The sequence below is a fragment of the Amborella trichopoda genome, chromosome 6 (assembly GCF_054954075.1).
Source record: "Amborella trichopoda isolate Santa Cruz 75 chromosome 6, AtrichopodaSantaCruz75HAP2 v2.0, whole genome shotgun sequence".
NCBI classification, from domain to species: Eukaryota; Viridiplantae; Streptophyta; class Magnoliopsida; order Amborellales; family Amborellaceae; genus Amborella; species Amborella trichopoda.
The window spans coordinates 31,199,304-31,223,593 of record NC_142341.1 but is presented as its reverse complement, the minus strand read 5'-3'; the positions used below and the strand labels follow the sequence as shown (position 1 = coordinate 31,223,593).

The window sequence follows — 24,290 nt, the reverse complement described above, 5'->3', positions numbered from 1 at the left end:
ACTCACGTAGTAACAATCCAAGCGGGTGACAAGGCACCCGCTATCCTCCATGGGTTATTCTCCATAATGCTCGAAGAAGGATTCGTCACTCCCAAGTTGACAATGTAGCCTAACTTCCTACCACAAGGAACTAAAAACCTCTGGTGCACGTATCACTAGACACGAGGCCATGACATGAGAGAATGCACTGGCTTCCATGAGCTCTTGGCAAAGAAGATGCAGCAATGCTAGGAAGTTCGTGGTAACCCATAAGGACACCCTCAAATCCCTCTTTCACCAATGCAAGAGGAACTCTCGACGCAAGCCCCGGGAAGCACTGAGCTAGACCCTTTGCAAGCCCTCTTCGAGGCAATGCTTCAATAGGGTGACATTACTCTCAAGCCCCCCAGGCAGCCTAAATGCGTTGCCCAGGGTGCAGAAAACATTTGGTGCCCATATCACCAAGTATGGGGCCACAAGCTGAAAGAATGCCCTCGAAGCTATAGTCACTCAGAAGTTACGAGAAGGCCACATCATTTGCACCGTTCTCCCAGGGCCATCCAAGCCGTCACTCTCGTCGAATAGGAAATCCCGCTACAGGGCCCTTATGAACCTACCTGGACGCTTCAGAGCCCTCGACTTCTCAGCCTTGGGAAGTCTACCATGGATAAAGTAAACTCAAGTCCCTAAAGCGTGAGGCAATCCACCAAGCTAGGACTACTCATCAGCCCGATAGGGAAAACCAAACCCCTCCTTAGGGATCCAAAAGGAGACAGGCACCCAAGTCAACTCGTCGAAGGAATCGTCTCCCTCAGCCACCAATCGAGGAAGAATATCTCAGGCCCCTTCCTCCACAGCCAACCTTATGAGACTTCATCTCAGGCGTAGCTCCCCTTATCCTTTCGTCCAATCAGACAGACGATCCTGAGTCATCAACAGCTCAATAGTCGTCCAATATGGAAAGCACCCCACAATGGTCAAAGCCGGGACAAAACTTAAAATACCCCCAGCGCGCGTCCAATTCCGGTGACGACGTAAAAAGCTGCCCGAAACATTCTAACTCTTCGTCTCCTCCCTCCTCTTTTATTTCTTTCGCAGGTACAGCTTGACAATGCCAAAACTTTGACACTTTAAATAGAGAGCTCGGAGGCACCAGCCTCAGCAGGTCACAGCGAAAGTGCCTAAGAAAGATGCTGGCCTAGGCGGCTGGATTCTTGACAGACGCCGACTCCCTGTCAACCAAAGCTCAAACCGAGCCATCTTCAAGCTCCTCTTCTAAAGAAGCCTCCCACATGGTGCAGATCTTGAAAGTACTATCCAACAAGGGGGGCAAATGAGCCTAAGATCGGGAAAGAAGCTACAGCCCACACCTCAAAAGCTCATGATTCTCAAGTTTCTTGATCCTTCACTTTTGCCTAAGCCTAAACCTCAAAGCTCAACATCCCTAATACAAATACCTATTGCCTTCCCATCAACCCAGACCCCACCGACTGAATAATAAAGTTAGCTAGTGTCACAAGCTGAAACTCAACCACATCCTGTTCCTAAGCCTACCCTACCATCTACAGCAGTAACTAGATCAGGAACACAAAAGACTAATGAAGTAAAGTGAAATATGACGTAATTGGGCACTTGAGGAAGCTTCCACCCCTTTTAAGTATCTATGATGCACTTTTGCTCTAGAGACTATCATATGGCCTTGGTACAAGATATTTCTAACCTAAAGGTTTACGAGACTGAAGTGGAGCCTATTGAGGTTGACCCATCCATCCTGAGTGGGTTCTTAGCAATCTCCCGTTCCGAAGAAGACCTTCAGTTGGGCGGAAAATTTCATAATCGCCCCCTTTTCGTGAATGGTGAATTACATGCTTACCCTATCAACCGGATTATGCTGGATGGATGGTCAGCAGTCAACCTGATCCCAAGAAGGATCCTCACCTGATTGGGATTAGGATCTGATGACCTCACTCCTATCCACATCAATGTACAAGGTTCAACCAATTAGAGAAAAGCTAGCTGGTACAATGCGCCTTCTCCTCAAGATCGGTAACCTCAACGATTACTCTCAGTTCCATGTCATCAACACTGATACATCTTACAATGTCCTCCTCGACCGCCCTTGACTTCATGATCAGAGGGTGGTTCCTTTCACGCTCCACCAATGCTTCAAGTACAACCGAGATCAGAGACAACAAGCGGTCTATGCTGACAAGAGACTGTTCCTTGTAGCCAAGACTCACTATACTGACAGTAAGTAATATTTCACTAACCTTCCAACATCAGAAAAGTCAAAGGATGATGATTGAAAGCCTGTGAGAGAGACAGGACCCTCGTCTCACGATGATGTTGAATATCTTGGGTGAATGATCACAAACATGTTCAAAGAAGAGGAAAGACAAGGCAAGATCCTCCCTTTGACGCCTATCTAACCAAGTATACCTTGCCACCTCTCTGGGGTCATGCTATCATCCCCCAAAGACGAAGCTTCCTCCTCTACTTCTAATTCTCCTGAACAAAATGGCGAGCTAAAAACAACTCCTGAGATTGAGGAAGCCCTGGAGATTGACCTTCTAGAACCGAGGGTCACCTATACGCTAAACCAGCAAAGGTTCTGCATGTCCCCATTTCTCTTTTAAAAGCCAAATTGGCACACCAACAACCAAGGAGGATACTCCAAATTCCGTCCTCTTTGAACAAGGGGATCACCAGCAGCCAAGAGAAGGTCTTACAGCTCTCAGAGGCTCCCAAAGAGGTACAGGTGGACAAGAGTTAGCCCTCTGACTCTCAGGAACAAGAAGCCATGGCAGAGCTAAGAAGCGAGGTTCGTAGACTCCATAATCAGTTAGAGGTTATGTGCATTGCTTCAAAGCACTTGAAGGAGTTTGTCCCTAAGACTGAGACTTATAATGAGCTCAAAAGCGATGCACCTCGATTCAAAGCCAAGGCTCCCCCAGATTGGAGTATTTACAGCGAACAAGCTCACCAAATCATGAGAGCCATGAATTATGAGCCTCTCTGTCCAATCAAACACTAAGGGGCGAGGAAGCGATTGCTCCCCCATTCGAGGTCATTGGAGTCGTGACAAGCTGTCAAAATATGAAGCAATGAGTGAGCTATCCTTCTTCATCTCATACGGTGAAAGGGCAGAAGCAATGAAAAAGAGAAGGACGAATAAAAGAGCCACGCACCACATTGAAGAAAAAGAAGGAACATTATTCATAAAGCAACAGAATGTCACAAGTAGCGGCATACAAAGAAAGTAAACAACAAAGAGGGGCATTTTATTTCTATTGCTAAATGTTTGTGTACAACAAATGAAGAAAATTGCTCAGTTCTCAAAACTAAGCCAATAATAGTTCTCTTGTGCTCATTTGATTCCATCCTTCATACCCTCCTCCTAAAGAAAGGCAAACTTTGTAACCAAAGGATGATATTCTCCACGTACCAACTGAGGTGAAAATGGGTCTTCTTCTACCTCATGGGCCACAGTAAGCAAGCCTTACAAATCATTGATATTGCATTCAAGAATCGTCATGTCGTCCTCATTTTCAAAACATGCGATTTCTTTAAATATCGAAGGAATCTCTTAAGGAAAAATCTCAAAATCTGGGTGAATGAACTGACGCATGAGAAAGTTGGTTTTAAGGTTACCTAAGTGTGCCATCACAGAATCTGTGACAATCAAAGGCTTAGGGAAGAACTTAAGTAAGGGCCTGATAGAGGGATATTTCTCAATAGAAGCTAATTCTTCTAAATCCAGAACTGCCCTAACCAGTTGAGCTATTTCAGTCACTTTCGTTTGAACAAGTCTACGTAGGGAACATTGAAGTCTAGGAGGTTGTCCATTAGCCTCTTCGCTAAAAATGGGAACATGATCTGCTCAAAGAAAGTAGCCCAACTGAAAAGTTGATAAGCAGCTCTAAGAAGGTCATGTCCATTGTCCGCAGAAACATTACGACAATTGAGCCTAGTAACTTGCACAGGGAAAGGCATCATGGCCTGTGATACGACAAAGCCTCCACGAATGCACCAAACGAGAGGATGAACAACTTGTCCCCAAATAGAGGTAACTACAAAAGATGAACCAATGATAGGTTCCCTTCAAGCAGAAATTGCAAGGCCTTTCTCAAATTTGCAAGAGGAAATGCCTGGCTGCCCATTACTATCAAGTCGCACGGACCAAAATCACCCCAAGAAGGTAGTGGTGTGCCGCCAGCACTCCTAGGAACAAGAGGTTGAGATGAGGGATGCGCTTCGTTAGGATCAATTATCATTAATTCTCCCCTATTTTTGTTCTTAGAAACGTTTTTCGAAGGGACCGGCATTTTGAAAGATTTTGAGGCCTTGGCTGGCTGTTGAGAAGACATCCGTTAAAGACGATGTATCCAACCACCATCTGCACACAATCACAAGACACCGATGGAATTGGTCAAGGCTATCGCCGTCTCGTGACCAAGGAGCTATCGTCGTCTGCCCGTTGAGATGGTATCGTCGTCTCTTGACCAAGGGGCGATAAAGCACTTGATGAGGCCTGTGCTCCAACTGTTCGCACACGTCACATGTGCGATGCACCACGTCCCTTGAAATCTTGGCACGCCGCCTAACAGTCGCAATGTGGCCCGTCTCCACACATGCGAAAGGCGACCGTTCGCCGTCTCACAACCCTTCATCTCCCGACCGTTGCAGGCCTGTGACGCCTCAGGTTCTCACTGGCGCTTCCTATTCTCGCTGGGAACTCACTCCTATTCTCTAAAATACCCTTCCCCACCTCCTACTCATTACCAGTTGGCAGAAAACCATGGAATCCCCAGACAGCTTTCATGTGACCTTGTGGGTCTCCCTTCTCCTTGTTTTTACACTTCAGTAGTTCACCAAAAAGTCACCGAAATTCCACTGATTTTTCGGTGAGCCCACTACTGCTCCTTCTTCTCGTCCGATGGTCCGAAGACTGTCAGACTGCTCTGACTTCTCTGCAACCTCCCCTTCGGCCATGGAACTAACGAAAAAGGGACCGAAACTCCCGTAGAGCACCACTGCAAATCTCACGAAAGCTCTGAGAAGCCCCGTCCCTTGCTCAGGAGAGCTTAGGCACTCTTCGAAAACACCCGCATGCATGTCGTGAAGGCCTACGACCTATTGAAGTTCGTCAAAAAAGCTCTTTTGGGCTTGTCTGCTGCAAATTTAGGCCGAGAAGTTTTAGTCAGGAAACTCTTGACGGAAGCTCCGGCTCTCTATCTCTCTCTAAAAAAATATCTTTGATTATTTTACCCTTCAGTAAATAAGTAAAATGGGGTTTTCCCCCTTTTATACTCAGGAGTGCCACAAACTATCCTCACAAGTTTGAAAAAACGCTACAGTCCTCATCTTCAAATGGCAATAAGACCAAGCTGGAGTAAGTCAAGGCCGAGACCCGAAAGGGCTATCGCCACGCACTTCACCCAAATGCAATCGTCATGCGCTGTGTACGATGTTATGGCCACGTGCTTCGTCAAAGGGGTATGCAAGTCCCCAGGCCACTAGAAAAGTGAATCATGTCGGTTGCCGGAATCCCTTTTTTCGATAACCTGCCAAATTAGGAAAATGCATGAACCAAGACAAAATTAGCCCAAACTTGGTGCAAAACGACTGTAACTACCTCCTCTTTAACTTGCAAGTAGAACCAGGAACCAGAACAGCACAGCTCGAAGTAGCATTGGCAAACGAAGTTCACAAATCTGGTCAGACTTTCACCCTGGGGTAAAAGGCCATCACAGCACGATCAAACGGCATCAAAATGCTCACAATCGAGAGAACATTGAATATATCCTACTGAAACAGCTGAACAATTGCCACAAGTTGCAGAACAAGCTTCCAAGATCTCGCTGGCGGAGCAACCTACATGCAGGGGCGGTTTCATCATTCGTGCAAACGATCTCAGGGATATTTTGCTCATTTGCGCTTAATTTTAGGATTTATTTCTAATTTCTTAAATTTAATTTAGCTTGGATTTTGAGCGTTCACCCCTATTTGGTGAATCTTCTATATAATCAAGCTTAACCCATTTGTAAAGGAGCTCTCATTTCAAGCCCCAATAACCCCAAAGGCTAAGAAGAATCAAGGTTAGAATGTGCTTGAATCATTACGTTGTTTTTCCTTGTGAGTCCCCAATCCTGCAGGAGAGGAGAGAGAGAGAAATCTTTGAGAGAGAGAGAAGATACCCCGAAGTGCACGATCCCGCGGGACCTCTGTGGCGTGGGTCATCTTCCCTCTCTCCTAAGCTGAGTCACCCCTTTTCTCTCTCTCTCACTCTCACCTTCACGAACGAACTCATCCGCATGACAGCCCATGTCCGCTCGCAAGCCCGTGGACGTGAGTAAACCCATGGGCCTCAACCCTCGGGTTTCCTCATGCCGCTTTAGCGGCCAGCCAGTCCCCTGGGGAGGGCAACCATGGGGGAGGGGCATTTGGATGCTAGTTCAATATCATAGAGAGAGAAGAGAGAGGTTGCGAACTTGAAGAGGGCCCCCATCCAAACCGTGCTTACAAGCAGCCATAGGGCTTCGTAATTCTTCTAAGAAAGTTATCTGCCCGAGTGTGTCTCCGAAGCCCCCAAGCGGCATAAAGAGCGTCCGCTCTCCACTCGTAAAATCTCTCACTGTCGTCACCTATTCGCATGTAAGAGGTCCCGCGCATGCCATGTGCCTGACCTCCACGGTCGTTAACGAGTTTCGCCTCTTGACTCGAGGGAAACCAGAACCGCACCAACATCAATTGGCGACTCCACTGGGGACTCGTCACCCTACCATTGGGTCCAACCATCTTCAGGCACCAACCTCTCTTCTCCTTTCTCTACTATTGTTATGGGATCCCTTCGTCCCTCCTTCATCTGGGTTGGGAATTTCTACATCCCCATACCCGTGGCCTCACTTGTGGTGAACGGATCATTCAGTCCTGTCTCCCTCGCATGTTCCCTATGCCGCCTTGCTGACTCTGCCATCTTGGTCTTGCCTAGGATAGTTCAGGGAATGGGCCCTCAAGCCCCTCGCTCCTCCTCCTTCGGCGCTAAGGGAAAACCCCTTAATACCCATTACATGGACAGCACTACGGTCGCCCCCTCACAAAAGCACCCTGTCACTGGCAGATACCCCGCCAGTCATGCACCTCAGGGTGGCCCTTGTGCCGCTGTTCCTCCTCACTCGGTCGATCCTTACAAGACAACCATGCCTGTGGGTAGCCGGAGGGCAGCCCCGCCCACGTCACATAGGGGCGTCTCCAACACTGGCACCCCCGCAAACACACCACCCACAGGCAACTTCTATGCCAGCCCGCGTAGCTATTCAATTGAGCGCGCTTACACCTATGATATTTTTGGTTGTCCAACTGTCATAATAATGAATTAGGGCAGGACGCAGCCTATCCCGATCTCCCAAGCGGCCTCTAGTTGCTTCCGACCTAGGTGCAGCGCTGGTGGCTCCAACGCCACCCACGCCAAGCATGCTAGCCCTGCGGCTCGGGGCAACCCAAACGGTGACCCTCAATAGGCACACGACTATCGAGACAATCGAGAGTCCTATAAACAAAGTCACTTGCATGCAGAAGGCCCAAAGGCCTCATCAACTAAACGGGTGGGTACGACACATACTCTGCCCCTCACTCCACGAGGAGTTGGCCCCGTGGCCACTCGAACCACCACTCTAAATCGGACACACACATGCAAGTCTAAGGAGATTATTGGCAGCAAAGAAGGACAAATGTTCGTCGTTCCACTCACTACTTCCATGCCACCTACTGAATGGTACTCGAAGAATTTCCCATCGAGCACCATCCTCTCCACTTCTCGCTCCATGCGTGCACAAGCCGGCTCTCAACGTGAGTTTCAAGAGGAGAGGATGCCACCTGGGATTACCGGCCATTCCATCTTGCCTGCTGGTGGCCCTCATCCACCATCGCCACCTACAAAGCCTCTCCTTTCTGGGTATTTCACTTTGCCAGAACTCATCGACTATTCCTACGCTTCAGTAAAACAGGCCTTCTAGGGAGGGGAATGGACCCGCTTCCGATTCTTGCGAAAATTCTATCAAAGACTGCAACTCAAGAAGGCAAGGGGGATGGAGTTCCCCCTCGTCCAATGAAAGGGAAGGTCTCCCGGAATAGAAGACCTTAGGGCTTCCCAGAGCCTGTACTCACCTGGGCCTTGAAACAAGCTCGAGCTCAGGCGGGGCAAGCTCAATCCTTACTCTCCGTGGTCCCTGATTGGAGCACGAACCTAGGGTCACCCCTCCCACCGATTTTCCTGACATGGACCGACCTGTTGAGGTCATGACAGTGCGCCAGAACTAAGGGCAGCCCGAAAACCCCGTGGCCCTCTTTGAGAATGTCCAGAGCAGCTTCCTGGATAGACTCAAAGGGCTCGAAGACACTCTACCAACTGTCTCCTCGCATCACGAGACCAACTCTCCACTTGAACTACCACTCGGGGAGGAGCAACTACGTCAACCTCCCCTTCTGGCTCCAGCGCCAAGGTCTCTGAATCCTCCTCCCTCCTTTGAGGTCCAGCATGACACAGCCCCTCAAGCGGTGTCGCCGATGTTCACACATGAAGATGTATAGTGCATGATCAATAGGAGCATCCAAGATTTGTAGGTGTCGAGGACACGGGATAACGTCCTTTCCAAAAAGCCCTACCCACCATCTATTAATCAGGTTCTATTCCCCGTCGAGTACCAGAAAATAGGGAGATTGCCAATCTTCGATGGCACGGGCTCACCTCAGCAGCACATAGCCCACTTCATGTCTGCCAACCAAGAGTAAGTCTCGGACCCTAGACTGTTACTCCGACAGTTCGTGGAAACTCTAGCCAGTTCTGTCTTCAAATGGTATGCCCACCTGCCGCCCAACTCGATCCACTTTTGATGGAGATGGAACAGCTCTTCTACAAATGCCTCTACAAACTGCAACTGGACGTGCAAACCAAAGAGCTCCTCACCATGGCCCAAAACCTGGAAGAATCGGTGGGCCAGGATGTCCAGAGGTGGATGGACCTCACCATGTGCCAAAGAAACCCCATGTGCGAGGCGGAGGCCGTGCAAATGTGCGTCAGGAACATGAGGAGAGAAATCTCCTTACATGTCAAGACCTCTAACCCCACCACCTTCTCCGAAATGATCATCAAAGTAGAGAAAATCGAAATCCTATAGAAGCATCATAGCAGAGACCCTGCCCAAACCACAAGAGGAGGCCAACTGCGGGGTGACAGGACTAACCCTCGTGCTGGTCAGTCAAAGAATATGATCAGTGCAATGGTTAACAACACCTCTCAGCCTGCATCCAATGCGGCACCCCTACCATCATTGGACAGCTCCTGGGGCTTGGGCCACGAATTCAAGGGACGGCACAGCAACAGCCGCCCTAAATACAAGACTACAGCAGGGTGCCTCCTCCACAAAGCTATCAACGAACTAAAGAGTTTAAGCAGAGGCTCAATCAACAATTTAGCTTCAACAAGGCGTGGGTATCAACCATCTTGAGAATGTTGATTGAGCAGGCGTGGTGGTCCCACCAAATGTTGGGACATCCCGTGGAGGATTGCTTCTAGCAAAAGGACTACACTGCTTCTCGAGCACCACGCCGCCCATGGCAACATGTCATCGCGACGACGCCTCGGTTGACCACCATTTTTAAACCCTCTCATGCTTCACCTTCCAGGCATTACTCACGAGGTGTCATGGTCAAATCCAGCGCTACCTTACTGTCAGCCTGGCATCATCAAAAGATCACTCAAACAGATCTTGCACTACACTCAACCTAGATCCCTCTCTTACCTCACGTCAGTCTACATACGCTTTGTTAGCCAAGCGCCGCCTTCTCGAGCAAATCCAGCCCCTGCAGGTACCATCAACACTCCACCCCTTGTGGGTACCATCAAAATTCCACCCCCCCTCGTGGATACCATCAACACTCCACCCCCTGTGGGCTCCATCAACACTCTAGCCCTCACGTGTGCTATTAACACTTCACCCCCCGTGGGTGCCGTCAACAACACAATTCCCACGGACACTGCCATCATCAACCCCTTGTGGGTACATCCTGCTGAGGTCGCAACAGAGCCACCCTCTTCGGGGAAACACCCTATCCTGTGTGGGCACACCCCTCCTCGTCCACCTGTCGCTACATCAACCGGAGACAGAGCCACGCTAATCAGACTCCGCTGTCAAGGCTCACTATGCTAATGACCTCCCTCTCCCCTTAGAAGCAGGGCGTGATGGCAACCACTACGAGTCAAAGAAAAAGAGCTTCAAACGGACATAGACAATAAGGCTATGGGTAAAAGCGCTAAAAAAGAAAAAAATTGGGCATTGTGAAAACCACAAGGGCACCATGAGTAAAAATGAGAAGCGGACATCGCCATGAAGCCATGAATAAAAGAGTCATGAGTAAAAAAAAAATGATCCGGGCATGGCAAACGCCTGCAAGGGTGCCATGAGTAAGTGCAAAAACCAAAAGGGTGGACGTGACCTCGAAGTCATGGGTAAAAATTCCCCAGTAAAATGATTTGGTGAAAACCACTCTACTAGCACCATTTCCACTTGGTTCAAGTGAAAACTTGTAAGGGCACTTGAATCGAGTCCATTCTCAAGCCCCAGTGCCTCATCCAATCCCAGCCCCAGTACCATTCAAAAAAACTCTCTCATGCCCAAGTGTCAACTCCAATCTCCGGCCCCAATGCCACTCAAAACAAATGTTTTTGGCCCCTGTGCCACTCAAAAATAAAATCTCAGGCCCCAGTGCGTCATCCAATCTTGGGCCTCAGTGACGTCAAAAAAAAAATCTTTCCGGCTCCAATGCCGCATCGAATCCTGGGCCTCAGTGCTGCTAAAAAAAAAAAAAAAAAAATTTGGCTCCAGTGTCGCATCCAACCCGGGCCTTAGTGCCACTACAAAAATGCCAACTTCCTCTCCTCCATACTAAACTCCAGCATCCAAGGTGAAGTCTTCGAAAATGAGACCGCCTCAAATGCCACCTCCCTATCACTTCTCGAAAATTTGGGAGACCCCAACCAGACTAGTAGGGCGTGAGCCGAAGAGGTACCCTGCCTGCCTTTCTTCTTATCAAACTCCAGCATCCAGGGTGATGTCTCTTAAAATGAGACCACCTCAAAGGCCACCTCCCTATCACGTTCAGATAATTCAGGAGGCCCCCAACCAGACTAGTAGGACGTGAGCCGAAGACGTATCGTGCCTTCCTTTCTTCTCATCAAAATCCAGCATCCAGGGTGAAGTCTCCTGAAATGAGACCACCTCAGAGGCCACCTCCCTATCACTTCTGGATAATTTGAGAAGCATCGTGAAGCGCCCAACCAGACCAGTAGAACATGGCCGAACAGATACCATGCCTGCCCTTCTCTCCTTCTTAAAACAAACATGAGCATCCAGGGTGAAGACTCCTGAAATGAGACCGCCTCAGAAAACCCCTCTCTATCACGTCAGGGTAATTCGGGAAACCCCCAACTAGACAAGTCGGATATGGAACTAAGAGGTACCCTGCTTGCTCACCACCACCTAGTGTTTCTGTTTGGTTAGGGATAAAGCCCACAAAAAAGGCCCTCGCCAACTGGAACATCAGGGCTTCCCCAGCCATGATGGCATAAAGCCCACAAAAAGGACCCCACCGGCTGAGACATTAGGAGTTCTCGTTGATACAAAAGTCGTAAGCCCAATGAAGGTATATCATAAGCGCGATCTCCCAAGAAATTGATTATGGTGGAACTCAAAGAACGCCCCTCAACGAGGCACAGGACCACTAAAAGCTACTTTGGTCACCCCCAGGTCAAGGGAAAAGCTCAGCAAGGTTTACCCCTCAAGGACTGCGCCGATGCCGGTGATCAAGAAATAAAATATATTTGAGAGACAATAAATAGGTCTTAGTAAGGACTAGCCAAAGGAGCTACGATGTTAAATTTTTCTCAATGTTGCACTTCTCACTTCCCTCGAAGAGTAACATCCATTGGGGTAAATTGTTGTATGCAATTTTTGACATAGTTCCATTGCCCATCTAAATAAGGGGAGAACCGACGACAGCTTAGTCCTGCAGGTAATCTAGATCCCCGTGAACTAATGTTGTGCCAAAAAATAATGCCTTGGGCCACGTGACCTGGGTGTGGTGCCATCACACCAAAGGACTCTTTAACTGTAGCCCTATGCTAGTGGCCGCCAAACTGTACCAGGCCATCTCCATTGCACTCAGAATGTCGAAAAACTCCTGAGGACCAAATTTGGGCTCAATCGGACCTCCCCGAAGGGGTCTATGCCCATGCAGCCTCGCAACTGGCGGGTTTCACACTAGCGCGATGCGGCTTCACCAAACCAGTCCCTGGAAATGGGGACTGTGACAACGCCTTCTGGCAGCAGCTTCCCCAGCCCACAACACCTTCCTCTCAAACCGGAGAAAGCACAAAATTTGATATGTTATAGATCACGCCAGCCCCATCATTTTGACCTGCGGCACACATTGTGGCTTGACCCAGAACCACAGAGCTCTGACGACGAAGGTTCCCACAAAACTAGAGGGAGAACTAGGGTGCAAGGAGAAGAAGCCTTAGAAAACGTGAAGCCTAGCTCGACATCCAAACCTTGGATCACCGCGAGGACGAGTTCATTGCAACCACCGCCCAAAGAGCTACACACCGGTACTGCTCTTGCATTCAATCCAAGGGCCGATGAATGCAATCCCCTATGTCACCAAAGAAGTGAATCCTGTCGATTGCCGAAATCCCTTTTTTCGGTAACCTCCCAAATTAGGCAAATGCAAGAACCAAAACCAAATCAGCCCAAACTTGGTGCAAAATGACTGCGGTAGCCTCCTCTCTGATTTGCATGTAGAGCCAGAAACCAGAACAACACAGTTCAAACAAGCATTGGCAAACGAAGTTCACAAATCTGGTCAGACTTTCACCTCAGGGAAAAAGGCCAACACAATACAATTAAAGGGCATGAAAATGCTCACAATCGAGAGAACATTGAAGATATGTTGTTGAAACAATTGAACCATTGCCACAAGTTGCAGAACAAGCTTCCAAGGTCTTGCCATGGCAGAGCAACCGACATGCAGGGATGGTTTCATCATTCGTGCAAAAGATCTCAAAGAAATTTAGGTCATTTGTGCCTAATTTTAGGATTTATTTTTAATTTCTTAAATTGTAATTAAGCTTGGCTTTTGAGCGTTCATCCCTGTTTGGTGAATCCTCTATATAAGAAAGCTAAACCCATTTGAAAATGACCTCTCTTTTCAAGCACCAAGACCCCCAAAGTCTGAGAAGAATCATGTCTAGATTGCACTTGCCTCATTGGCTTGTTTTTTGTTGTGAGTCCCCAATCCCCACGGGAGAAGAGAGAGAGAAAAAAACCTTTGAGAGAGAGAAGATACCCCAGAGTGCGTGGTCCCACGGGCACCCCGGCCACACGGGTCATCTTCCTTCTCTCCTAAACTAAGTTAGCCCTTCTCTCTCTCTCTCTCTCTCACTCTCACATCGACCTCATCCGCACGACAGCCCGCGTCTGCCCGCAAGCCCACAGACGTGAGAACCCATGGGTCTCAATACTAAGGTTTCCTCACGCCTCCTTTAGCAGCCAGTCAGTCCCCTCATGAGAGCGACTAAGAAGGAGGGACATTCGGATCCCATTTCAATAGCGTAGAGAGAGAACAGAGAGGTTGAGAGCTTGAATAGGGCCCCCAACCAAACTGCGCTGACAAGCAGCCGGAGGACTTCGTAATTGCTCTAAGAGGGCTATCCTCTTGGGTATGTCCCCAAACCCCCTAAGTGGCGTAAAGAGCGTCCGCGCTCCAATCACAAAATCTCTCTCCCCGTCAGCGCCTATCCACAACTAAGAGGGCCCCCACGTGCCACGTGCCAGACCTTCAAGGTTGTTCGAGAAAGGGTTTCCGCCTCCTGACCCGAGCGAAACCAAGACCCCACCGATGTCAATGGGTTAATCCAGCTCTAAGAACGTTTGGACTGCAGTTGAAAATGAGATGGGTTAACCCATCTCTGGGCAGCTTGAAACTGCCATTGAGACAGAGATGGGTTAAGCCATCTCCTAGTAGCTTTAGATTGTCGCTTAAGCCATCTCTGAGCAGCTTTAGATACCGTTGAAACTATCATTGGCCTATTCTCGAAATCCATAGACTAAGCCATGCTCCGATCATAGTCAAATAGGGAACACTTGAATGGCAAGAACCATACTCATCTTCTGTTGGTTCACCACATATCTTCAAGTTGTTTTCTTCTTAGTCTTTCATCGAGACTAAGTGTCCATACTTTCCAAAGGCAAAGTATGGATCATTAACAATTTGATCAATGTACTTTGTCTTGTTTGTGATAAAAGTACACCAAACACATCAAAACAATTTTTCAAGATGGATTTTTTATTAGCAAACTAGTTTATCATTATAATCTCAGCCTTATCCCAACTAATTGGCATCGGCTACATGAATCATGTTCCATAATTCTTCTCTGTCATGGGCCATCCTCAATCATACTATAAGTCATTGTATGTCTTCTCACTAATTCCATCCATGTCCTTTAAGGCCTTTTCCTTGGCCTTTCAAAACCTTCCACTTTAACCAAATCACCCCTCCTAATCAGTGTTGCATTAGTCTTACATTGCACATGGTGAGCCGATCGAAGTCTACTTATCTTATTGCCTATCACAGGCTCAAGATTCATGAAAAGATAAGGTGCCAAATTCCCTCCCTAACACACTCTTTAATCTGCACTTGGGACAAACTGACTGGCTTGGGACTGGTCATGTTCGTCTTGGTACTTTTATATTTTTTTTTTTTTTTTTTACCATTGAGGAGATTTGAGCTTTGGATTAAAAACCAATGGTGGATGACATGTTTAAGGCAATGGCAGATATGATTTGTCGAGCCATACTGCTATATAAGAATATCCCATGTGGAGAGTATAAAGACAATATTGTATATAAAAGAAATATCAAAGGGCCTCCAAGCCAAGTGGAAGACGTTTGAAATTTAGGCTCTTTCATTCAAGTTATCAAATTACTATGGGCATAAGCAAATTGGCTTATATGAGAAATATCATGCTTCTAGGAAAAATATTATGTTGTTAACCAGAAAAGAGGAAAAAAGAAAAGGGAGTCATAAATAGATCTTTTTTTTATTAAGTCTTTAATGAAATACTCAATTTTAATGAGAATTTTAACGACTAGGTGACTTCTTGTCAAATCTCCCAAACTGCCACTGTCTAATCAACTTGTCATCGTGGGATCTGGTCTATAGGATTTGGATTAGCATCCCATGCTACAGTATCTAAGGGGCAGTTATTCTAGCAATGTATTCTTGCTTTATAGTGTTTATTTTGCAGGGACCAACAAGATGACCATAATGCATATGGTTGCTTCATTCTTTGAATTCGAGTGCTTGCTTCTCAGGGCGTCTATGACATGAAACTCGTGACATTTATCAAGGAATTTACATGGTCAACTAAATGAACGACCCTGGATTTGTTTTAACCAAAGGTGTAAATGGCTTTGGCAGCCTGGCCATAAAATGCCAGAACTTCGGCCCTAAGTTGAGGTTCGAGAGCAAAGGCCGCCAGACCAGTAATCCGGGCCCATCGAATGGCTGGGTTGAGATTTGGCCGATCTGCGTGGCCTCAGATTGCGCACGACCCAACAGTAAGAGGGATGCATTGATTGTGAGGCTGGAAGATATTTGTTGAAGTCGACAAATTTGGTTCTTATCTATTTAATGGGTGTACTTATGTATTTAATAGAGAGGCACATAGATTGCAACCAGGTCATTAAAGATTTAGCTTTCTCTTGTTTCTTGCGGTAATGAAAGATGTTTGCATGTAATTGCCGGATGGCAATTAGGGCTACATGCTCACCAGTCAACCAAGAATGATATGATTTACTTTTAAAATAGGGAGTGGTTTCTATAAGAGGTTGCAACCTTAAACAATCCAATTAAGGCATACGTCCAAATTTTATCGATCTTGTAATTTTGGTGTAAAATGTTTTAAGGATTATCTCAAAATCTATTTTTATATCTAATTATAAAAATTTAAACTTCAAAAATATCCAAAATCAAGTAGATATATAAATATATGAAAACCTTGAAAATGAACGGTCTAGATAATGTGTTGCAAGAAGAACTATTTATGGGACTCAAAATCTTTTTCCTTTTCATATTTATACATCTTGATATCGAGATGATCAACAAGAGGCTTTTTCAACATTAAAACAACATTGTCCGATGGATTTATGAGGTGCATCTAAGATTCCGCTTTTTAAGGTTGCAACCTTATATATTCCTTTAAAAAATGCATCATGTTATGTGTTTTAAGACGTTATGGCTGGAAATAGTATAGGCAAGGATACAAAAGTACTTTTAGGATTGGGCCAATGCCATGGTCCTTGAGCCCATGTAGGGCCAGGCTTGGCATTGGCCATTTCAAGGCCAAACCTTTGTAGTTCAAGATTGGGCTAGGGCCAAACCTGGCCTACCGAAGCTTGATCTGTTGCTATAGTTGGCAATGGTCTGAGTCGCCCATCCTGACCTGATTATGAAAAACTAGAGCTTGGGCCACACAATGTGGGTTAGAGGACCTGGTCATCACGACCTAAGAGCTACGGGGCCGGGCCTAGGTCAGGGCTGATCTTGTTTAGCCCAACCTTTTTCCTTTTCTGACTCTATTTCTTTTTTCTTTTTTTTTCTTTCTTGAGTATATTAGGTCTGGGCCGACCCAAAGATGCGCTTGGGCCGAAGCCGGGGCCGGGGCCTCTTTGGCCAGGGCCTGCCCTATAGGGAACATGGCCAGGCTAGAGCCAACTCTGGCCCAGACCCGGCATGGCCCGTTGCCCACCTCATCCACTTCCAATACTACTTTGAAGACCCATGATTGGTGCCAATGCAACGTTTAGCAGTTTAAGTTTAGGCTGAGAAGAGGAAAAACATGGAAATTAATTTAAAGAGAAGTAAAAAAACATGGACGTTCCTGAGACTCAAATAGAAACATGGAAGTTCTGTTAACCTAGAAACAGGAAACATATTATTTCATAAGATAGGATTACAAATGAGAGACATATCTCATGTAAAGAAAGTGTGGTTTCCCAACAACCAACTTTCATGCTCGAGTCAGCAGTAGGAAGCTTGAAGTACGATGACACGGTAAGAACCTTACGTCAAGCTAATTTCCTGCGTCATACAATGTCCATGTAAGAGTGCTGCTCATATGCATGTATATACAAATGAAATAATTATTACATATGAAATTCTCTCTCTCTACATCTCTATCTCTTGTTTATAGAAGCTAATGAGATAGTAGATGGCTAGCGGCTTTTTCTTTACTGGGCTTGACTATTTCTGAAAAGTTGGATTCTGTGATGCCATTGTAGTATCCTTCATTCTTTTTGATCAATAAAATAAGTAATATTATCCCAAAAGAAAATAAATTAACTATGAATTGACGAATTTCAGAAATTATTATTTTATTTGAATGAGTTATAATCAAAGGTTAATGGAGGACGACTTCTAGTCAAGGATATCAAGAATACATAGTTTGAAGCCTACAATCATCGAAGTTTAACCCAGCAAATGTGCCATTAGTGATAACATAAATAAAGAAAAAAAAAATATTCCTTGGAGCAGGGTGGGCCATTTTGCTAGTTTGGCACTGTAATATAGACAAGAAAATTGGTTTGATATGGTTGCAGCCCAATCAAAATAAGCAAAGCCTCACTTTAAAACTCATTGAAAATTGTAATTTTAGCATAAAAAAACCTTCAAATCCATCATGTTGGCTTTCACTATTATGGTTATAAAACAAATTAGGATTTCAAGCCTCAAAAACAGCATATACTATAACAACATAACTAGTATGTTCATTTCGTCTTAAAAATAAGTGTTTACAAATTTGTATGATGAGTAAAAAATTTTACGCTTCAAATTTGATAATTGGTGTTGAAAATTGATGTTAGAGCTCAATGGCGATTTTTCAATAGTCATCAGCTTTTCGGACGAAAATTCGAGGTGAGGCTTTAGTTTGTTTTTATAAAACCTGAGCCATATATAAACCGCATCCTTTTAGTAATGTATATGAAGAATAATAGTGGTTTCCGAAGGTCTTCGTGGGGAAATTAATTAGAATGGTGGATTTCGTGAACATGAATGCATCCCAAACAAAACATGCATGACTGCCACAATTTTCCATCCATCAACCTTGATAAACAATGGTTCACTGACAAGGATTGATTACCGGTATAGCACAGCAGTGCATGCATTGTGTATGTTGAGCCTTAAAACAGCATAAAACGAAGAAAAGAAGGAAAAAGGGCTTAGAAATCCAAGGAGATGAAAAGGACCTTGGCATTGAGGTGGAGTCCTGAGGTTACACTTGGCAGGGAGCTGCAGGGCAAGATCGGGATTGATTCCGAGAGAGTGAAGGAGCAGAGAGTGCCGATAGGAGCACAAACACCCGAGGTCGGCTGAACCAATAGCCTTGCAACACGCTTTAGATGGGTTGGTGGGTGCAGGAGCTGACCCACTCACAGAGGACTGGCACGCCTTGAATCCGTCTTGGTTCATTCCGCATATCAGTGCTTTCGATTCAATAACCAACGCCAAGAACACCACCATCAAAATACATGCCGGATCCCTGCACGCTCTCCCTCTCTCTCTGTCTCCCTCTCTCTCTCTTATATTTTTAGTTTTCAGGTTTTAGAAGGGAATGATTTTGTTATATAAGAAGGGAAGGAGGTTTTGTGGCCATATTTAGTAGTCTGCGTGGTGAATTCAGAGGGAATGATTTGTTATGTAAAAAAGGAAGGAGGTTTTGTTGCCATATTTAGGGTGATTTGTGTGGTTGGGGCATTGTGTCACGGGTTTAACAGACATATGTACATATGAGTCGGCACCCACCACGGCCTGCATTCATACGTACATATGAGTCGGTCAACTCATAGAAACCCATCCATAAAATTATATTGACAAATAATGTCAAAAGGCTAGAATCAACGTCTTAAAACACAGACATGTTTTTGGATGGCCCATGGTTTCGGCCATCTAAATACCATTAGCTCTGTTTCCTTGATTCTTTCAATCTGTCCCCATAACTTTTCAGCGGAAGTTTTACGTTCTATTGTTCATAGAGTAGTTTATGACATGTCATAATGAGCGGGCCCTTGGAGTAGGCTCAGTCATTCGCATTATGTGTTTTGAAGCTGGCTGTCAAAGTGCACTTATGCAGTGTAGGACTCTAGCTTGGTTTTGTTGTTTAGGCCAGATGCTTGCAGTGTACCATTAATGAGTCTAGCGGTGTCCAGTGGTGGTTAAAATTCATCAGCCAAATGATGTACATTGCATTGACAAGGGGCTTTACCTCAACACTTTCATTCTTCATGTCTTACATGAATGATGTCCATATTGACCTAGTATAGGCGAGAATTTTGGATTCACGATGCCATTTGTTTATGCTGAAGAGAGACCCTTCACTATCAAGTGCAGTTTTCAAGACTGGAACAAACCGTTCGATCCAAAGTGGAAATTGGCAAAACCAATCATGACCAATTTTGGCCATTTGAATCTGTTAGTTTTGACAGGTCAGACAAGTTAAACAAAATTGGATATCTATTTATTGAACTATATTTTATTTTAAAACTATTATTTGTTGGTAAATATCTCCTTTAAGGCTCTTTCTCCTAATGATGGTATAAAAGTTATATTACGTAAAACTCCATGTGGTTAACATGAGACAACACCATATACATGAACCTATTTTTTAGCTTTAATAAGATGTAGCATTGAAAGGAAAATACAGTATCAATGGATAGAAAACCTAGTGGTATTTGGATTATGACATTCCTTGGGACAATTGTTTTCTTATGGTGTAGATATATCTTTTACCACATTGTGGGAATAAGATTAATAGTTTTGTCACAAGTTGTTAATCCAATTTAGCTTCCCTTAAGGGATTTAAAGCAGGAGTTGCAATTGCAACTCAACTACTATAGACCACTAATGTGAGAGCCACATGCTTATATGTTCTCTATAGAAGAAGGTTAGACCCTCAAGAAAGAAATTACAGAAAATGATGAAAGAGAAATATGGAGAGAAAATCTCATTAGCCAAAGGTACTCTCATTATGCGAGCCGCTAGATAGCTTGATCTATAGGATTTTGGAACATTAACTTTCTCTTGTGATTTAAGGACAAACCCAAGTAAGTTGTTGATTGATATCATTTTTTTTTTTTTCTTTATTTTTTAGTATTATTTTTGTATTAAGATCATTTTTTCTTTCCAACTGTGTTGGTTGAGCCGATTTTAACTGGACCAGATGATTTACGTATTAGATGGCCGGTCCAACCCTAACTTGCTAGCAATATCCAAGTTAATCTAATTAGATTGTGCCATTCCCATTCTAATCCCGGATTCCTTAACCTGCCTTATTGTACACAAGCACACGTACTTTACTACTTTCCTGCAAGTGAAGCCATGCCACTACTTTTCTTCTTCAAACGAAGTCATGCCCTCTATTCTTCTTCGTTAAATTTGAGTTGGTAGGACCTCCCCATGCTTGCAGAAATAACTCTTTCTTTTACAATTTTTTTTTAAAAAATTATTATGACATGAAAGTTACAGTACAATCATATAATCAACACATCAGAAACCGCTAGAGGATTTAAAAGCACTTCCCTTCATGCCAAAGCATCTAGCAAATCATTTGCCTCCCTATAAATGGGACAAAAAGGTTCTCCATCCCACAGCAAATGTCCAAAACCTCAAGCCAATAAGACGAAGGTCTACTAGATTCACTTCCTCCCTAACGATCACAACAGGGAACCTCCCATCCTCTTCCTTGCACTTCTCATCGATGCTCTTCGGCATGGAATCCAATCACATCTCTCTTGGGAACGTTTGGGCACATGTATTTTGGAGCATGGATTTTTAATATCTTAGATAATATTGAAATATACCGTTTAGTTTGCTCAATAGTTAGGGTATTAAAATTTTATGTAAATTAATTATTGAAAAATCACCAAATGTTTTTAGGATTTCATTTCCATACCAAAACCTTTTTTTAAAAATAATTTCTAAGGCCCATGGACTCCACTCGTCGGCCCCGTGACCGGAAACATAGGGCACATTTGATAGGTATGAAAATTTTAAATAGAGAACGTACCTAAATTTTTTTAAAGAGATAAACTATCTCAAAATTTTCAAAGAGAGAAACTATCTCAAATTTTGAGTTTATAAGAGAGAAACTATATCAACTCTAGAAAGAGAAAGTGCATAAAAATTTTTAGAGAGAGAAACAATTTCAAATTTTTAGGGAGATATTATCTCCAATATAAAGTTTAGAGAGAGCTGAAAATTTTGGAGAAAGAAACAATATAAAATTTTAGAGAGAATACCTGAAAATTATTAGAGATAGATGTTGGATTTATGTGGCTTTTAAACGCCTTTATGAGAGCTTGTATGAGCATTTTATATAGTCAAACGAGGGATTGGAAACTCGGTGAGTCGATACAGAATCGGCCTAGTCGACTTGGGAATCGGTGATCCTGTGCCGATTCTAGCATAAAACGTGGAACCAGGTGATCTTAGACCGGAACCGGCGATTCTTTCCAATTTGTTATAGTGACATGCCCGTGTCGACATGGTGTCTCGCTAAAGCCCGTGAGTTTACAACCTTTTTATACAAATCGAGCCTTTTTTGCCACCAAAAACTGTAAAAATTCATCTTTTTTTGCTCAATAATGGAGGGGAATAAGTTTTTAAGTCTATAAATAGATCGGACCCAAAAAAACCAATTTTCTTGAGATTATTGATTGAAATTCAAGGATTTTTTAGCGGATTTGGGTTTTACACCAAAAATCAAATTTTGTGGATGTTCTTCATCAATTTGATCTATTGTTTTTTGCTGAATAATTGTGCCAGTACAAGCTTTCATCAAAATCAAGTTGATGATTGGTTGGTTTGTATTTTAATTTTACAAAAAAAAATTTTGAGCTCGTGTTCTTCCCCTTTTTTAGCAAAAATTTCATCAAAGTTCTTTAAAATTCGCCTTGTTTTGATGAATAATGTAGGGAAAACACTGTTTAGGCCCATAAGACATCGATTGGGGTTGGACTGAACCCAACAAAATGCCTGATTATGATTTTTTTTATTGAAATTTGTGCTTTTTTGTAGCAGATTAAGGTTTTCCGCTAAAACTCTATTTCTGTGGTTGTTCTTCATCAATTTGATCAGTTGTTTTTACTGAATGATTGTGGTAGAACAAACATTCTTCAAAATCTGGTACGATGATTTTTTGTTTTTTATTTTAATTTTACGGTTTGTTTTTTTAGAGCTCATGTTCTTCCCCTTTTATCCATCGATTTGATAAAAGAAACTTAATTTTACGAACTTTTTTTAGTATTGCTTTTATCCTATTTCTTTTTTTGAATGGGAGTCCTTGTATTCACAAACTACCATACTGGCAGTAACAAACTTGTATACACAGACATTATTATTGTTTAGCTGTATTTTTTGTTTATCACTTTTTTGTTCTGTGTGGAAGATATACTTGCAAGAGAATTTTAATATTCTAAATGTTGAAGAACCTAATGAAGAATCTCAAGAGAAATTAGTTTTAGTTGATCATTTGCATGCACATAGTTTTTTTGTTTTTAAAATAAATCCTTTACTTCCACATTTACTTGTCAAGTAAAACTGTTAGGAGTTTGCTGTTTTGTCATTTTTATTATTAATTTATTAATTTCTTTTTGCAATGATGGTATTTTTACTTTTTCACTTTATCACAGTTTCCCTGTCTCGCTTAGTGACGTTCCTGTTTACAGGTCAACCCTCATACACACCAACTCAAGCTCTATGACTATGGAAGTGCAAAGGTTTTGGTGGGTTTTACTTCCTGCATAATCAAATTTCCTTATAACTGCAAAAACTCATGTTTCTGGTTTCGATGATTTATATATTCTAATTGACAAGTGAAGGGGGAGCCAAATATATCATATATTTGTTCTAGATATTATAGATCTCTGGAATTGATATTTAGAGCAACTGAGTACACCTCAGCGATTGACATCTGGTCAACTGGTTGTGTTTTGGTTGAATTGCTACTTGGACAGGTGAATTTTTGCTATTGCTTTCATTTTGCTTATGTCACTGCTTTAATAATCATATATGATGAAATTGCATGGTTGCTAAGTTATCCACAATGAACCTTGACAGCCGCGTCTTTCATTTTGGTATTAGGTCATATTTTATGAATTTTAAGCTTTATTGTAGTTCATGTATGATTATATACTTCATCCATGATAATTCTATGCTTCTCCTTTTGTGTGATGTAAATTTAATGGTTAACATTAGGTCATTTAGGGAAAGAACATCTCAATATTTGCATATTGATGCAAAAAATGAAAGTAATTAATGTAATACCTCCGTTTCATATTGGATTCCTAAAAAACAACATTTATAATGATTGTTTATAATTGTTTTGAATTTTTTAAATGTCGAATCAGACTTATTCGGCCGATTCTCGATGTGAATCGTCGATTCACAAATTCGAATGGATTTTGGGGTGCCCGATCTGGTGCACTGATCCGTTTTTTAAACTACTGATTGAAACATAAACTCAGTGAGAGTGTGGTCCTCTTGTGCATGCCCTAGTCTATTGGCTAACTTTGGAAGTCCAATCATGAGCCCCTGCAGCGGACTGTGGGTCATAAGAACTGCTGGGTCAGTTTGAGAAAGCTAGATGGATCTTAGTCCGTAGTTGAAGGCAGAGCGCTCCTATATATTAATAAATTCCTATATCTAATGGATCTGATTCCCATCAAAATTAATTAACTTTAATTAATTTTATGATATATGATTTTCTAAATTTTATTTCAATTTTGTGAATCTTCTGATATTTTATTTTTGTCATTTGGATTTAAAAATTAAGAGAAATTAATTTTTCAATATTTTAAATAAAATATACGATTTAAAAATTTTAAATAAAAAATAAAATATTTTCTAAAATTATATGGGACCTTCCATAAATATGGGGGCTCAATTTAGAACATGTGGGATTGGGTGAGGCCGCATGTGACCACCAAAGGGTGGCACGCCCCACCCATATGAACTAACTTGTTCTATAAGATTGGGTGATAGTTATCCTCTTGTTTGTTGGTTTATTTTTTGGTATAGCCAACTTGTATGATAATATTAAATATTTGAAATATTCAATGAATCTTTGAATCAAGATTGTGTGATTCAAAGAATAGGATTGGATATATTAAAATAAAAAGTAAGATATATACTTTCTTTAT

At 43.4% G+C, this 24,290-nt stretch overlaps 1 long non-coding RNA gene across 2 annotated transcripts; it reads right to left on the bottom strand.

Moving 5' to 3' along the window:
* Positions 1-3,239: 3,239 nt before the first annotated feature.
* On the bottom strand, positions 3,240-5,855 carry LOC148781692 (uncharacterized). 2 transcript variants are annotated; one of them, XR_016058412.1, is made up of 3 exons: positions 5,615-5,855; positions 5,248-5,529; positions 3,240-5,152 (listed from the first exon to the last, which is right to left on the bottom strand). It is a non-coding gene; the product is annotated as an uncharacterized LOC148781692 (long non-coding RNA). The 2 variants fall into 2 exon arrangements; XR_016058410.1 differs by having other exon boundaries at positions 5,248-5,543; positions 5,615-5,853.
* Positions 5,856-24,290: the final 18,435 nt, after the last annotated feature.